Here is a 16,561-nt window from a genome sequence, read left to right on the forward strand (position 1 = left end):
AATCTACATCCAGCTTCCCAGTCACTGGCGCCCTACAAGTGAAGTCCTCTGCAGCCCGAGATACGCATCTCCATAGCTCATCCGCTGTAGTGTCATTCAGGGGCAAAGACAGCAGTGTTGAAAGGATGAGAGTCACAAATTATGATCTCAAATCAACTAGAAACCTTTGACATGTCTACAAGAGGCAATTATGACTGAACCCCGATGGGTTGCTCGCATGAAATGAACAAAACAAACTGATTGTTGAAACTGTGAATCTTTGTGTTTGGCCTCCTGATAGGAAGACCTAAAGCTTTTTGAAAATGGGACGTTAGTCTGAAAGTGAATGCAACATTTGCTAAGTTTATTTTTGTCAAACAAATCTCAGTCAAACAGCAGAAGTATAACTCAGAGTGCTTCAAGTATAGCAAGTTGACCGTTTGTGAGTTTTTTTTGAGCTCTTTAAAAGCAGGATAATCCAGCAGGAATGACTACAGTAGCTGTAGTTGACACCCAGCACAGCGCTCCCGATAAAAATCACCTTTAGATAATCATGGCAATGGACACCCCACCGCATGAGCTGCTATGTGACAGACATTTCCAATTAAACAAAATGCTAAATAACCGGCGATTCATCTATTTCATGCTGTCCTAAGACTTATCGGTGTACGTTGTCATTTTAGATCTACCCACTCTCGAAACGCTAATATTATAGATTTGGATTTCCTTGACAAAGTAGTGTGTCATATAGTTCTGATATCCCTGCATTGCTATTATGTCCCCTACATAACTGTGAAACAGCGTTTATGAGCCAACTCAACAATGTTGGGAAGCCTGGGACATTACATTAATAGAAGAATCATATCTCAGTGTGGAATATGGAAAACATATCACATTTGGTGCCTGGCTGTTATTCTTTGCTGATCTAAGTGAAAAATTATTAGAGGTAATTGTGTAATAACTAGTCAGATTTTTTGTTTTTGGGTAATCGTTATAAATTGAATAAAGTTTCAAACAAAAAAACATTTAGGATTATGATTTTTTTTTCCAAAGAGGCACATTTATCAGTAGTGTGTAGATAACTGCTTAATAACCATCCTTCTTCGTCTAAAAACCTACTGTACATGTGTTGTTCACCTGCATACACGTGTAAACAGTAAAGACCGATTGTTTTAAATGAGACGCTATGAGTTGACATTGGCTGGATTAATTATGTAACTCGGATAACAGCAAGTCTTGATATTGCTGTGTGGGTGTCCACTGCCTACTGAAAGCCAATAATTGTTGATTATTTATTTCAGGCTCATAAGCTGTGCTTAGAATTTTCTCCTGTTCAGTCACTGTTTGGTGTTGACTATAAAGATGTAACTTCATAAATAAACGGTTGTCTCCAAAACTACTACTTCATAAAAGACAAATTTTTATTTTTTTTAATCTTAGCACAAAACTGTTAGGTTATGACTTCACAATCATAAGGAAGACAGCTCACTCTATACTTAACTGTTAGATATTCATTAACACCAAAGCCAAAGAGGCTGGCTGTTCACAGGGTGCTCTGTTCCATATTAATGAAAAGTTGTGAGGAAGGAAAAACTGTGGAAGGAAAAAGGTACACAAGCAACAGCAGTATTGAAATGTCTCAAAGAATTGTGAAGTAAAGTCAATTGGTGGGTTATGGTGAGATTCTCAGCATATGGTCTATAGCAGACAGAGCTTCAACAAACAGCTTACAGATGTATCCAGGACGGGGCCTTCAATCGTCTCATTCCTTGTTTTTATCCACTTCTGAACCAGATACAACATCAAAAGTGCCTTACCTGAGCAGGGGAGAAAAAGGACTAGGACTTGTTGCTCAGTTTCAGAAGTATATATTGCATTTCAACAAATCAAGGTGCCGATGTCTGGAGGGATAGTGAAGAGGTGCAGGGTCCAAGTTGCTTGAGGTACTCTGTGACATTTCCACAGCAGTTAGTTCGGAAAACCATGCTGATAATGTTCCACTGACTTTAATCAATTCCAAATTGAAAAAAAGCTGGGACGTTGTTGCATATACCATTCAATACATGGCATACCTGTCAGTGGCTTACAATTCTGTATTAAATATCCCCCTTTTTTTGGTCTTATGTAATTTTTAATTTCCCTGGTTTTCATTAGCTGTAAGTGTAAGCCACAATCGTCAAAATTAACCGAAATAAACATCCATGTATAAAGAACTTATACAATATGAGTTTCAGAACTCAATTGAATAGCAACAATCCAATTAACCTTATTAATTATATTGTTGTTTAAGGTAAATTTTCGTTTATTTTTAAATAGCGGGTAGGGACAGTAGAGTCCTTTAACAATTCGAAAACCTCTTTATTGCCAACAGTACTTCATTTTAATGCATCCTCTCTATGTACAAATTAGGGATACTTTTGAAAATAGATTTTATTTCAAATACCAACCAACTGTTTTAGAAATTTTGCATAGGCGCTTATAATTCAAAAGTGTGGCTGTTACATGCACATTCTTTCTCCCTGCTTTTCTTGTGCATGGCACGCAGAGCAGCTGACAGCAGAATGCCAGACACACCAAAGAGGTTCTACAACGTTGGAATAAAAATCCAGCATTTCTCTGTGAAGCATCATGCAAACAAAGCTGTCTCCCATAGAATAACTCAATAGAATAACAATGTAGTGGAAGTAAGTGTCTATGAACTGACCGCTTTTCAACTGTAAGTCTGGAAAGAGTGATGGTGTTTGTGAAAGGCAGATTGTATGGAATGCCACTGATGCCACAACAATGTGGATGTTAGGTCAGGGACCCAATGTCTCTTAGTGTATTATCAAGAATATTCTGAGATATTTCCTTTAGTTATGAAGGAAGTTGTCTGTCCTTCCAAAAAATATTAAAAAAAAATAGATAACTGGTAATCTTGAGAAATTGTTTTCAATGACTTTAATATTTACAGTTTCATCGTGATTTCTAGGAGTGATATAATATAGGATTAATGACTTCATTATTTTGGTAAAAAATACAATTTTTAGTGCAGTGCCTGTTTTCACAGAGGTAGAGCGTTTGAACAAAATTTTAATTTCCATTTTTTAAGGGGGAAACGTGTTTTCAAACATACATGTTCAAGATAAAAATTGCATGTTCGAACGGAATGAATTTGCAATCACAGATTCCACTGTACTACATCTTAGTTTTGCTGTTGTCTATACTGAACAGCAATGGCATTAAATGACACTACAGTACTTTTTTTACCACTAATCTCTCACGTCTTCTGGCTCAGGATGAGGAGGAGATAAGTCTCTCTTTTTCCTCAGCTATGATAAGCCTGAAATTCACAATATCAAACTCTGCAGGCTAGTGTTGTTAGCATACTGTCTGGTTAGCATGCATCTTGGTTAGTTATAGCTCTAGGTTAAAGGTGGCATACCATGCTTTTTAATGTATTTTGACATTTAAATCATTCAGTTATGGTCTATATGAAGTGGAACTGCAATGTTTTGCAACTCCACTTCTGAAACTGCAAAACAGTTGCAAAGGTGGGTCTGAGAGCACCTTGTTTTGGTGCAGTTTCTTTGAATCTAAAAGAAGCATTTGACACACAGCCCCTTTCCAGGTCGCAGAGCATTCCTCTTCACCCTGTTTGGCCATTTTTGTAGTGTGCTGGAGGATGATGTTATGAATTGTGTGGGTTAATACGCCAATGAACTGAAATTTGTACCTATCCTCTTGGAGTTCTGGCATCCTTGAGCTTGGACTATGTAGTGAAAAAATTTTAAAATGGCAGATTTGGAAAATTGGTATTGGTAGTGGATGACGTTGTTATGCAGCTCTGCAGCAAATACTGTGATGTAATTATACAAAAAATGTAATGGTGAATAAAAAAAAATAATGGCTTGAAAAATATGACACAAACAAAATATAAAGAAATTTACGCAGCACCTAAATGTAACTTTTCATGATATGCCCCCTTTAAATCATGTTTAAGTAAAATAGTGAACAATTTCTGCATTATTTTACTGTATATGGTAGAAAAATCTAATTTTAGAATGTTGAAAACCCTAACTAAATTTACTGTCTGAAAGTGAATTGTTTAAAACATATTAGAAACCTAGGCATTATTGTCCTTCCACGTCATGGTTTAGCGCAAAATTATTTGTATCATTGGTTAAATTAGGTTAAAACAGCCTCTTCATTTAACCAGCAATAAGATAGGAGTGATCGTTAGAAAAGTAATTTCCCTTCAGTATTTGGAAGGGTACAGAGCATTTTCAGCAAACCACATTTTATAAAATTGAAATGAAAACAGATAGAGTATATATATATATATATATATATATATATATATATATATATATATATATATATATATATATATATATATATATATATATATATATATATATATATATATATATTCTGATGCTCCCTGTACATCGTTATAATTTACAAGATATTTGTCTCATTTCCTGACAAACTTGTTGATGGAATGAAAATAAATTTAAACCTTTATCTTTCAGGGATATGAGTAATTTTAGGCTTGATGTGCTTAATAAAGTTGACTTTATCACATAAAATCTTATTAAAATATATTGCAACTTGCTTGAAAATGTTTTTTAAAAGTTCAAGGGGTATGAACATTTTAGCAAGGCACTGTGCCTGATAAGCTGCTGCACATGAGATAAATGAGATGTCTTTGGCCGGGAGCTTACCCGTGTGCAATTAACTACAGCTCATTTCCAGTCCTAATTGTCCCACATCTGTATCCCCGAAGAACCCATCCAAATTTGGACTTCTGGTGTCTGGGAAATACCCCAGCACAAAGCAGCTCCAGTGGTTTAGCTACCTCATTTAATCTCACACTGAGGTTCTTACTCAGTAAACCTCAGCCAGCATTAACACAACACTACATTCATGACAGTAGGAGGATGGAGGGGTGAGTTGCTGTAGTCTGCTTTTGTTTTATTTTTTTTGTAAATAAGGTGACACGACTCATTAATGTGATGAATGACCATCCAATTCCCCAGATCCAGCATCAATCCAACCCTTCCACCCCCCCCTTCAGGCATCCCTTGTTCTGGCCATTCCGGGTGACAGCCAAACATTTAAACGTACGTCCGGTAAGTGCTGAGGCAAGCAGGTCCTACAGCTAAATGCTCGTTCTTTTCAGCTCTTGAGGCTCCTGAGGACCAATTTCACTGGTCCCATCAAATCATTAAATTTAACCCTCTGCTCACTTAGAGTTATAGAGAGATCAGCAGAAAGACAAAATGAGTTTGTACAGTTCAAAAATACTAAGACCAGTCTCTGTTGTAAAGGCTCGATAAATAAAGTCAAAAGAAATTTGCCCCATAACAGATTTCTTCTTTTTTATTATTATTTTTTTCCTTTACAGCAATGCTTGTTGGCAACAATTGCCATGAAGTGCAGCTGTGGATAAGTGTGGTCTAAATCTTTATATCAGCCCCACTCGAGATTTTATGAGCATCAACAGTGTAAAACATTCACACAGTCTCAGTCAGATTTAAATCCAGACTTAGACTAGTTCACTTCAGACCTTTCATTAGGTTTTGTTGATCCACCTAGAGGGTTTGGGTACCTTGCCGCAAATTCATGAGTCAGAGGGGAAGAGGGACACTTTGGCAAAGTAAAACACATGAGCTTTTGGGGAAAACTACAAAGTAAAATCTCTGAACCGCAAGGTAGACTGTACACAATTTCCATCTCCATATAGGTTCCCCCAGAAACACGTCTCATAAATAATCAATATAACATTTCAATAAAAAAGTAGATTAGTTGTTTTGATGGTGCTAATAAACATGACTACAACATATGTTTTTAAATAAGCAACTCTCTTTCATCACCACCGTCTTTTATTAAATACAGCTAAATACGGCTAAATTACTTTACATCACAGCAAGAAAATACATATATTAGTGTATGTAATTATGCATTTATTTGCATATTACATAGTTATTTAATAATCATCTAGATAAGTCATTGTATTGTTGTATACTCAACATGTATGCAAAGGAATTCCAATTTCACCAACACTTGTATTACCTATTTTCATTACTAGTCATATTGATTCAATTATTGCCCAAAATCACAATAAAATACAACACATAGAACAGTTCCAAATATATCTGTCTGTAATGGAAGATTAGCGTGTATTTAATTCTTCTTATTATTTCTTTCATTATTTAAAAATGAAAAAAATTCCTATTTCAGATTTGGAAAGTGTGCTAGGTTTATCAGCTAAAATCCATGCATCACTTCCATGTACAAGATTTACTTTACGCTCCCTAGATTGCTCCAAAATAATAGGAAATAGAACCTCTGCTTATTTGCATCAATACAAAAGGGGTTAAGTGTAAAAAAGAAAAAGCAAAACCAGAAGAAAGGCAAATACTTTACTGTGCTACACATACATTTCCAGGTGCAAATAAGGAAGGGCAGAAATACTAAAAGGTCTGTAATGGATTGGTTGTGACCCAAACACGATGTTTAAATGCACGTCGGTGTTAGCAGTAAAAGAGATTTCCAAACACGCCCCGGCTCCTTCCGTTTAAGGTAACCTTGATGTAAACAAATGGTTTCAAAGCCGCTGCGCTGAATTATCTTAAAGCCGCCGCCAGCTATTCCAGGCTTCAGCTGTTGCTTTCAGTACAGTGGGTACAGTCAGTGTTTGAAGACATCTCATCTGATGTGTGCCGCTGCAGGGTAGCACACAACCAACTGTCCGTGATTACGCAATGCAACAGCCCGGGATCCGTAATGTATGTCACTTTAACTTTTAGAGTACATACAACAATTCCACTTACAACTCGTGCGTTTTTAGAGCTACGCACTCAAAACACACACCTTTTGCTCCATCTGCGTGTATGCTTGTGTTTCGGGTTCCCGAGGTCCCGCGAAAGACCCGCTTGATGGCGAACCTCTAAATATAACATCTAAATATGACAGCCCCCTTATTGCATGACACATAACACACTAAGTACTGGTCACTTGCAATTATGCTCAGAGGCTGCTCACACAGCCGAGTCCATTATAATCCATCCACTTAAAGACACTTACAGAGATGTTGTACCCTCGCTGCCGTTGGGTGACTGGACTTAGTTTCTATGGGAACCGGTGCGCAGGGCAAGCCAGTAAAATGTGGATACAGCAGCTGCTGCTCAGATAAGCAGAAGAAAGGAGCCAAATGTTAAGTCACTAAAAGAAAGAGAGCAAACACTTTGTTGAAAAGACAGAGTGATTCCCCCCCCCCTGTCTGCTTAAGCCAACATGTATTATACAAGCCTTACTTGTGGAGAGAGAGCTGGAAAATAGGACTATACAGGACATGCAGGACAGTGGGTGTGTTTAACTTTCTATTACAACGAGTTCTGAAATCTCGCAATCTTGAGATTGTTTTAAGTGGGGTATTGTGCAGTTTTTATCAGATGGTGCTTAAAGCGACTTCAGTTTAGAAAAACAAATAGTTATGCTAAGGTCTCTCTCTCTCTCCTTATATATATATATATATATATATATATATATATATATATATATATATATATTTATATATATATATATATATATATATATACCCGGTATTATCCAATGGCAAAACATAAACAGTAGAAGAAGAAAAAGACGGAAGTGTCAATGCTAAGTATGAGGCTCACTAGAACGAAATGCGCATGCTTTGGCAATTCTACGAGTTGCTCCTCCGTAGTTTGACTCCATGTCACACGTACCACCGCCATGCTTCTCTCCACTCCTATGTTTTTGTCTGAGAAGAAGAAGAAGAATTCCCTTGTTTGCACATGTGCAGTGTGCTAAGTTGGTGGAAATCGGCTTGTAGACGCTCGTAGCTCAGCTTCAACAGCAGGAGGCGCTCACGATCACTCAGGAGGGCCGACTGAATTTCAAACATGTTTGATTTTATCTGACCCTACGATTCCTGATCGGGAGGTGGTCGTGAGATGCGGATTCTCCCTCGTTACCCCCTGTATATTACACGACACAGGATGCACGATGCTCGGCCCAATCCAAAACATTCTCACACAACTGAAGAATCGTCCCAAAACGGGCACAAAATCATACAGTTTATGCCCGGCTTAAGCCTCATCTTGCCTCTGGGATTTTTTGCCCATACTTGAAGGCAAAAGGGCTCCAGCTTAATCATCTTGGATGGTCTCAATTGAATTGAAGTCTGGAATTTGATTAGACAATTCAAACGTGTTTACATGTTTCCCCTTGTTAAGCCACTCAAGTGTTGCTTTAGCAGTATGGTTCAGGTCATTGTCCTGCTGGAAGGCAAACTTTCGTCGCAATCTCAAATCACAGGCAGACTGACACAGGCTTTGCTTAAGAATATCCCTGATTCAGCACCATCCATATTTCCCCTGACTTAGTCCAGTTTCCCAGTCCCCACTGCTGGAAAAACCTCCCCACAACATGATGCTGCCACCATCACTATTCACTGTGGAGACGGATGTATTGGTCTTGTGCCAGACATGAGTCTGTGAGTTCTGGTGGGCGGCCCTCTCTTGGCAGGTTTGTTGTGGTACCATGTGCTTTCCATTTCAAGATGATGGATTTAACGGTACTCCGGGAAACAGGATTTTGATTTTTTTTTTCTTCTTCTTCATTTTTCATAAACCGTTCCTGACTTTTTGAGAGAGCTCCTCGAACTTCATGGAGTGAAACCTCTTACTTAGTGGTGCTGCAGCCTCAGGGGGCTTTCAGAAAAGATGTGTTTATACTAACCTATCATGTAACACTGAGATCGCACACATGTAGACTTTATTTTACTAACTGTGTGACTTTTGAAGTTATTTGGTTACACCAGAACTTTCTAGGAGCTTCACAGCAAAGCGGGTGGAAACATACTGTACGGCATGTTTATATATATATATATATATATATATATATATATATATATATATATATATATATATACTTTCATCAATTTGTGCAGGCCCATCACATAAAATTTGATTAAAAAACATTTAAATTACAGGTTGAAATGTAACAAAATAGAAGCCAAAAGGGGGGTGAATACTTTTGCAAGGGACTGTATACTGCCTACAAGGTACCATGGGCTATTACCCTCTTCAGTAAAAAAAATACCCCAAGATCAGGATAAAATACCTATGCAATGCAAAAGTAAATAAAATAAAGTGCCGATGTCATGAACTGCTTTGACAGCTTTTTTTTTTTTTCAATATTTAGTTTTTACCACCAAAGCAGTACCATTGCTAAACTAGTGCATATTCTACTGCCAGTTCTTTTTGTTTTTGTTTTTGTTTTTTTGGCTTTAAAATCAATCATAGTTGGTTTTCCACATCCATAAAGCCGAGCTTGGTGGCGTGCCATTGTGTATCTTTGCACATCTTTAACAGCAAATGTTTCATACTCCATCTGTTATATTATGGATTTCTATAGAGAATTGCAGCACAGTGCGATGGACATACCCATCCAAATGACACTATTTATCATGACATCCTTGCAATATGATGTCCTAACATGACCAGCGTAGTTTATTTGCCCAGTTTCAAACAACAAACTGTCTGTGCCCATCACTTATAGTCCTGACGAGCTGCACTCTGATTTGCATTGACAAGTAGAACCACTATCCGGCATTACAAACATTGTTATAAGGGAGATTAAAACCCAAATGGCAATATTACAACACAATATTATAAAGAGTTTGTAATAATGTGGAAAATATTTTTTTCAGCTACAGATAGTGCTTCTTGGTGCAGTGTGTCTATTGACCCTGGGAAAATTAGTGCTGATGTTATTCAGGGACTAATTTGCAATACCAAGCAAAAAACACCAGTTTAGCACTCAAGTCGGTTTGGGGGATAAACATGACCTGAGTGTTGTCTACCACAAGTGAGATGCTGTCTTTTGACTTTGCAGAATCCCAGCTTAACAAGTCAGAACTATCCTCTTGACTCAGGTAGGAGCATCATGCTATTTTTAAATAAAATATGAACATAAAGCCGTGTTATAACCACTGAGATTAAATAGCTTTATTTTCCAAATTGGATATACATGTTTATAACCCTAACTTTTATCTGTATACTTCTGACAAGTTGGCGGAGTTTTTTATGCTTCACATGATGAGTTAGAGCTGAATCCAAAGTAGGTGACTAAGCGTTAAAAAGGGGCTAAATTGAGAAAATTTGACAATAAAGCCAAAAAAAGGTAAGATTACCTATTAATTATTATTTGTTGTTGTTATACAGGTATTGTCATTGACAATCATCTCATGTCCAAGTGAGACCTGTTTGATAAAACATTAAAAAAAGAAAAAATAGTAACAATTCAAGTAATGAAAACATTCGTCCAATATTCAAAAAGAAGACCAAGTTGCATAAGAAAATTGCTCTTTTTATCTTAAAAAGAGATTTAAATAGTGGCAAAAAAAAAAAATCAAAGTGGATAGTTTTAGATCCTGCTGTAGAGCATTCCATGTGGACAAAATGTTTTTGTTTTTTTGTTTCCAATTAGTAAATTACTTGCATGTCTCTTTTGACCGTGAAGTTTCGCGAAGGGATAAAGTTGGAGCACCAGTCAGATGTCTCGCTGGCTGTTTTTGGCAAGTGCTGCACTCACCCGCGTGCACTCCTTGAGTCGAGCAGGAAAGCAAATGTGTCTCTCCTTATGTTAGGTCAAACTTCAAGACAGCGCAGATTTTTGTTGGGGGGGAAAAAAATAAACACTGTGGCATATGAAGCTTCTGCCTCTAGGGCCTGATTTCGTTGGTCTCTGGTGCTTTAACAATGAGGCTGTGACAGTCCAGCTCAGGCAGGCAGTCATGTTTAAAGGCCTCTTGTGCTCAGCCTGATTTTTTTTTCTTGATTTTTTTCTTTTTCTTTCTACAAAGTTAAGAGTACATCTGAGGATCACTCTCTGGAAGCAGCTTACACTCAGTTCTGTTTTGTGTATCTAAAAGGACGTCCATTGCATTGATTTTTACATGGAATTATGTATTGTAATGTATGATTTAGTCGAATAAATCATCAAACGCACTGCTGATGCTTTACCTTTGAAATAACACCAAACTAATTTAAGGCAATTGCTGCCATCTAGCTGTTTTTTTGCAGTTTTTAATGACTCTGAGACTTTCCAGTTCGTACACCGGCCCATTAAACCGCTCCTGCTCTTTCAAGCTGCTATTTTTCTTCTCCTCTCCGTGATGCTAAATTGGATTAAGATTGCGTCCCAGCAGGTCATTCCTGGAAGTACCATCTGTTTTCTTCAGATTTATATTTAAGGTCAATATTTCATGTTCTGCGACTGAAAGGGCTCTCTGGCAATATGTCTTGTAGATCCTCTGATTTTCACTGTGCTCCTCGCGGATTCAGACCACCCAAAGTCAAAGACAAGCAATGTTTTGTTGTGAGAAGGGATGCATTTCTCTTTGAAAGATCCATATTTTGAACTGTTATCATTATCATTGCCTGTTACTTCTCCCGTTGTTTCATCTGTAGACTTTACACTTTTCCAGCACACTTTTAAGAAGTGTCCAAAGTTTTCTGTCTTGTGACAAAAGTTACGTGTACGTAGTGTGTCGTAGGTGGGTCTAAATGTGAAGGAATGTCAAAAATCAGTGGTGTAAAAAAAGCATTCGTCCTACCACAGAGTTCTCATATTTAGGTCTTTTTCTATCTGCTATAGATCATCAAATAAATACGGTGATCACAGATAAGCTGAGTAAATACAAAAATCACCGTTAAAATAATTTGTATTTATTAGGAGGAAAAAAAAAGCTTGCCCAAACCAACCCTTATGAAAATGTAAATATTTTATTGTAATGTAAATCAAGCAATCAAATAATTTGGGGTTTGGTTTCATTAATCGTACCCAGGCTTGATTACTGCTCGTAAAGAAATCACTTACCAAGCAGTAAAGAAATATCTTTAAAACACATTTTTATTATCACATGTATCCTGGGATGAAGAGTGTAAAATTTACAGTGTGTTACACTGTAAAATGACAGCCTGAGTTATGTTTGCTCTGAGGTTACTGCTCCGTTTTTCTTTCTTTTTCTTCTTCTTTACTAATGGTCACCTGACTCTCTTGGTATGGAAGTTTTCCGCTGAGCGGTCCTCGCTGCATTGGCATTGGATGTTCTGTCTTTGGGATGAAAAGACATCCCAAAGACAGAACATCCAAACCGCAGCTGAGCGGTGTTGTGTATGGAGTCCAATGCAGTGAGGACTGCTCAGTCTCCTACATTGGAGAAACTAAACAACAGCTACATAAACGCATGGAGCAGCACAGCAGCTCGTAGATAGATTCGGCAGTCCACTTGCACTTCAAAACAAAGATCACACTTTTGACGTCAATGATGTGCAGATTTTGGTCAAAAGAGAAAAGCCATCACTAAACAGAGAGGGAGGATTGTGCTTCCAACTCCCCAGTGTTTACAGCTCCATCCTCCAACACATTCTAAAGAGATTACATCAGCAGTCTCATCATCATTCAGGTGACCAAGTACTCCACTTACACTAAGCAATAGTCTCTAACGACCCAGGACAGAGGCGGGTGGGTCATTGATTTACATCTGATTTAGAATGCGCCTAGGAGTATGGGCCCCCATGTCCTTAAAAACAGCAATGCACCAACTGCAGGTTGCTCAAGTGCGAGCTGCCAAAGGACAAAGACTCCTGGATAGATGTGGAAACATTTTCAGAAAGAACTGAACGGAAGTCCAGTTGCCTCCGATTTGAGCCTGTTTGCTATAAACTCACTTGTATGCTTGCTAAATTAATCTGTGCTAATTAAGGGTTTAAAACCCAATTTGTCTTCACAAAATGATCTGTCTCCCCAGAGTTCCCACTAATGTTCATGATCCCCCCCCCCCCCCCCCCCCCCCCGTATGCATTGATTTATTTGCCCACAACATTGTACATAAATAAAAATTTCTGTAACCATACCAGAATTACCCATTAGGCTATTTTTCCATCCATTTACCCCGGACAGATGGAAAATTTGTCTCACAAAAAAGAAAAAGAAAACACAACAGTCCATAAATACAGCTGTAATTATTTATTTATCTGTGAAAATGGGATTATTTGGGCTGTTAGCTGTTTTCCTACATGCATGTCCTGCCTTAGGTGAATGAAAGGTTCTCCTGTCTGTCCTATTATGAAGAGTGGCCAAGAGAAATGTGACTCTTTGTCACAGACTACTCTAATCCGAGAAATTTTCTAAAAATTAAAGTGTACATAAAACAAAAACTAGGGTGAATGTGCTTGTAACAATGTAACATTTTTAAATAAACTTTTGAATTGTTTTTTTCCAGTTTGGTCAAGTATATGGGGTAAAATAATTGTTATATGTACTATTACTTTCTGATTCACTGTCCTGGTAAGGTTTATCTAAAGATGCATTGTTGTATTTCTTGGTTTATATAGTTTGTATTGATCATATTACATTAAAACAACGTGGTGAGGACCTTACCCTTAAGATAAAATGTAAAAGCATGAGGTGAAAACATTTGTCTTTAACCCCTTCTCCGTTCCCCATTGACCACGTGCATTTTATTTGGATTTGAAGAAGGCGTACACAAACTTTTGAAGAATCCAGAAATACCGTGTGCTAGAAAAGTGCGGATGTGATGGACAAAACTATTATGTAACTTTTAATAGACCTATAGGTATTTTAGTTGCAGTCAATCAGTCACTTGCACATACTGTATTTCTATCAATCCCTGCACCTCTGCAGACAGGATGATCCTCTTAGCGCCTTAGCAGTCTGGGACGCCATCCTCACCTCTCACTTTTGCCAATTTGCTCCTGGAAGACCTGGAGTCCTTGTCTTCATTAAAGGAGTTCCTCATTGATCAATCAATGTCAGAGGAGTTGCTCTGTAATTGCGCTTTGGCCTAATTATGACTGACGTCTCATCCCCCCGCTCTGTCACAGGTCTCAGGAGAGAGAATGTTCCATGACTTTCACACCTTCAACCTCAAGGTAGGTCTCCTTTTCTCCTGTCTGTGTGGGTTATCTTTAGATGTGTGTCATCCTATAATGAATATTATGACTCATTTACTCATTAGTGAAGATGAGCACATGTAAATGAAGAAGGAATTGACTTTTTGAATATTGTAGAGCTCAATGACTTCAGTGGGTTGACTAGTTTACTTTTACGTATTTCTCACTAATTTGTTCCTTCGTGTTGCTCCTTGCTACTTTCATTGTGTCCCCATTAAACAACATGTAGAAAACGTTTGCCTATTTTCGTTATTTTTGTCATTTAGTATTTTAAAAAAACAATCGTAAGCTTTTGTATTACACCTGATTTCCATTTATTTTGGGCTAATAGATATGACTGTTTTTGACCACTGATCGAACCAAAAGAAGTTGAATCACTTCCTGCTGGTAGTTATTATGTACAGACATATAACCACATTTAAAGTTAGGTTAAAATAATTGACTAAAGCTCTAAAAAAAAGCTATCAAAACAATAATGGTGTGTAGAATGAGAGGAATAAATAATTTTCTTATAAGAACTTATTTTTAGATTTAGTTATGTTACATTTGGGAAAGGTTACCAAACTCTTCATAAAGAGTTCAGTTTTGCTCTGCTAAGCTAATAGGCTAACAAAGTTTTAGCTAAAAAAAACTTTTGGTAACATGTTACAATAAGATACAAAAAAAATGTATCAACTACTAGAGAACACCTTGGGAACTAATCAGGAACTAATAGGTAGTTAACCATTACTTACAGGGGAACAGACAACAAGCCTTATCAGATTAGAAACACTGTTTCTATGCAGACTGCTTCTCTTCGTATAGTAAAATAGCAAACAATGGCAATGCATTTAATTTGCAAACGTTGTATTAATAATAATATTATTTTAATTTTAGACATACTGTGTGAGTTTGGTGCAACCTAAGAGTTTAGAAGCACAGATAATGAACTGACTCAACAGTTACAAAATTGTGGAAAATCTATTATTATGTGTATAGTAACATAAATACACATAACACAGAAACACAACAAGATATGATCTTCTCCTTTTTTCCCCCTATTTTTCTTTTAACCAAGTTGATTGCACTGGCCACCCACATCACTCCCTGAGGGGCCTAAACTTACATATAGTCTTTAGCAACTATGGACTCATTTTCAAGTAAAAAACAAATCGTACAGCAGACTGCAATACTGTGCAATGAATTTAATTACAGAATTGTGCAATTTGCATGGATATATAAACAGACAGTCCCTCAGAGATGGAGTGTGCTGATACATATTTGCAAGTAAGAGATAGAATAAATGATTCTATTTACATCAGATCAGAAACCTGTGTAACCAGTAAGGCGTTTGTAAAATGTAACAGAGTATGATGGTTTGTTGATTTAGAGCAGAGGGTGAAGCTGTTTTTAAGTCTGTTAGGTTTTGGTTTAATGTTCCCGAATCATGTCCTTAATGGAAGCGGGACAAACAGTGCATTGCCCCGGTGGGTGGGATCTATAGCAATACGTCTGGCCCTTTTCTGGACTCGTGCTGTGTTACATTGTTTCAAATGAATCAGAAGCACATTAAGGGAGTGATTTTCCCAGTCTGAAATCGAGACCTCCGCTTGAATAATAAAGCCATCAGGCTGCGGAAAGTTAAAGAACCTGCTATGATTTTGTAAAAAGGATTTGTGAGTCTCACATCTCTGCAGCTGAAACAGGTTTTACATTGGTTTGATGTCTTGGTCTCACTCCCCATGTGACGCACAGTTACTCATTCTCTAAACGTGATTTTTCTGAATGCCCACTCGGCTCGGGCTCAGTCCAGTGTTGAAATAGAAACAGCTCGGTTTGACATCTTATGCATTTGATCATTCCTTTAGTCATTCTTTCAGATTTTTAAACTACACCTGGTGCATATTGTAAAGAAAACACCACATGATTTTCCTCCCTCAGTAGAAACAAAAAATACAACCTGGAAAAAAAAAACTTTTAGTTAGAAAATATTTAGGTTCCTGCTGTTTTATTTTAATATTTGCTAATATTATTTATATAACATTTCTTGTTCATAATTCATCATAGGTCCAGGTCATTTCCAAATCCGGTTTCATTCAGTCAGAAATGGTAACAATAACTCTGTCTGTACAAAATCCTGATTTTGTTCATGAAGAGTGCAAATAATACAGCGTAGCATGAAAATTGCTTTTCTCTGATTATGCAATACAATTTTTTTTTTTTTTTTTTTTCTGGTTGGCAGACTTATTTTTTAGTAGAACTTTCACCATGGAGATTAATAAAGCATTGAGGTCTGGAAAGCACCAAGTCTCTGTTGTCACCTATGTAGTTTTATAATATTAAAATAACTAAATTGTGTTGTGCCTCTAATTGTCGATATATAGACAAATTACCAGATGGAGATGTTGGCATTTCATTGGCATGACATTGTGTGCCAAAGCTGTTTGGGACTGTGCTCTCAGGCGCGGGGGGGAAAAAAAGAAAAAGTTTTTAAATTTAAAATGCAATCAGCACAATCACCACAAGCAATCAGTTCCTCTTCATTTCACCTGATCCCCCCCTCGCCTACGCTAAAGACGAGCTTGTTAAATGGAGCATCTTATCAGGCC

At 37.4% G+C, this 16,561-nt stretch overlaps 1 long non-coding RNA gene across 2 annotated transcripts in view; it reads left to right on the forward strand.

Annotated features, from left to right (window-relative positions):
• Positions 1-16,561, forward strand: part of LOC118565711 — a 429,568-nt gene that overhangs the window by 274,633 nt on the left and 138,374 nt on the right. Inside the window, exons 8-9 of one of the 2 annotated variants that reach the window (XR_004932543.1) lie at positions 9,889-9,928; positions 13,905-13,952. This is a non-coding gene — a long non-coding RNA (uncharacterized LOC118565711). The remainder of the gene's footprint in view (positions 1-9,888; positions 9,929-13,904; positions 13,953-16,561) is intronic. The other variant, XR_004932542.1, reaches the window with a different exon arrangement.

Source organism: Fundulus heteroclitus, chromosome 14 (assembly GCF_011125445.2).
Source record: "Fundulus heteroclitus isolate FHET01 chromosome 14, MU-UCD_Fhet_4.1, whole genome shotgun sequence".
In the NCBI taxonomy this organism is placed as follows: Eukaryota; Metazoa; Chordata; class Actinopteri; order Cyprinodontiformes; family Fundulidae; genus Fundulus; species Fundulus heteroclitus.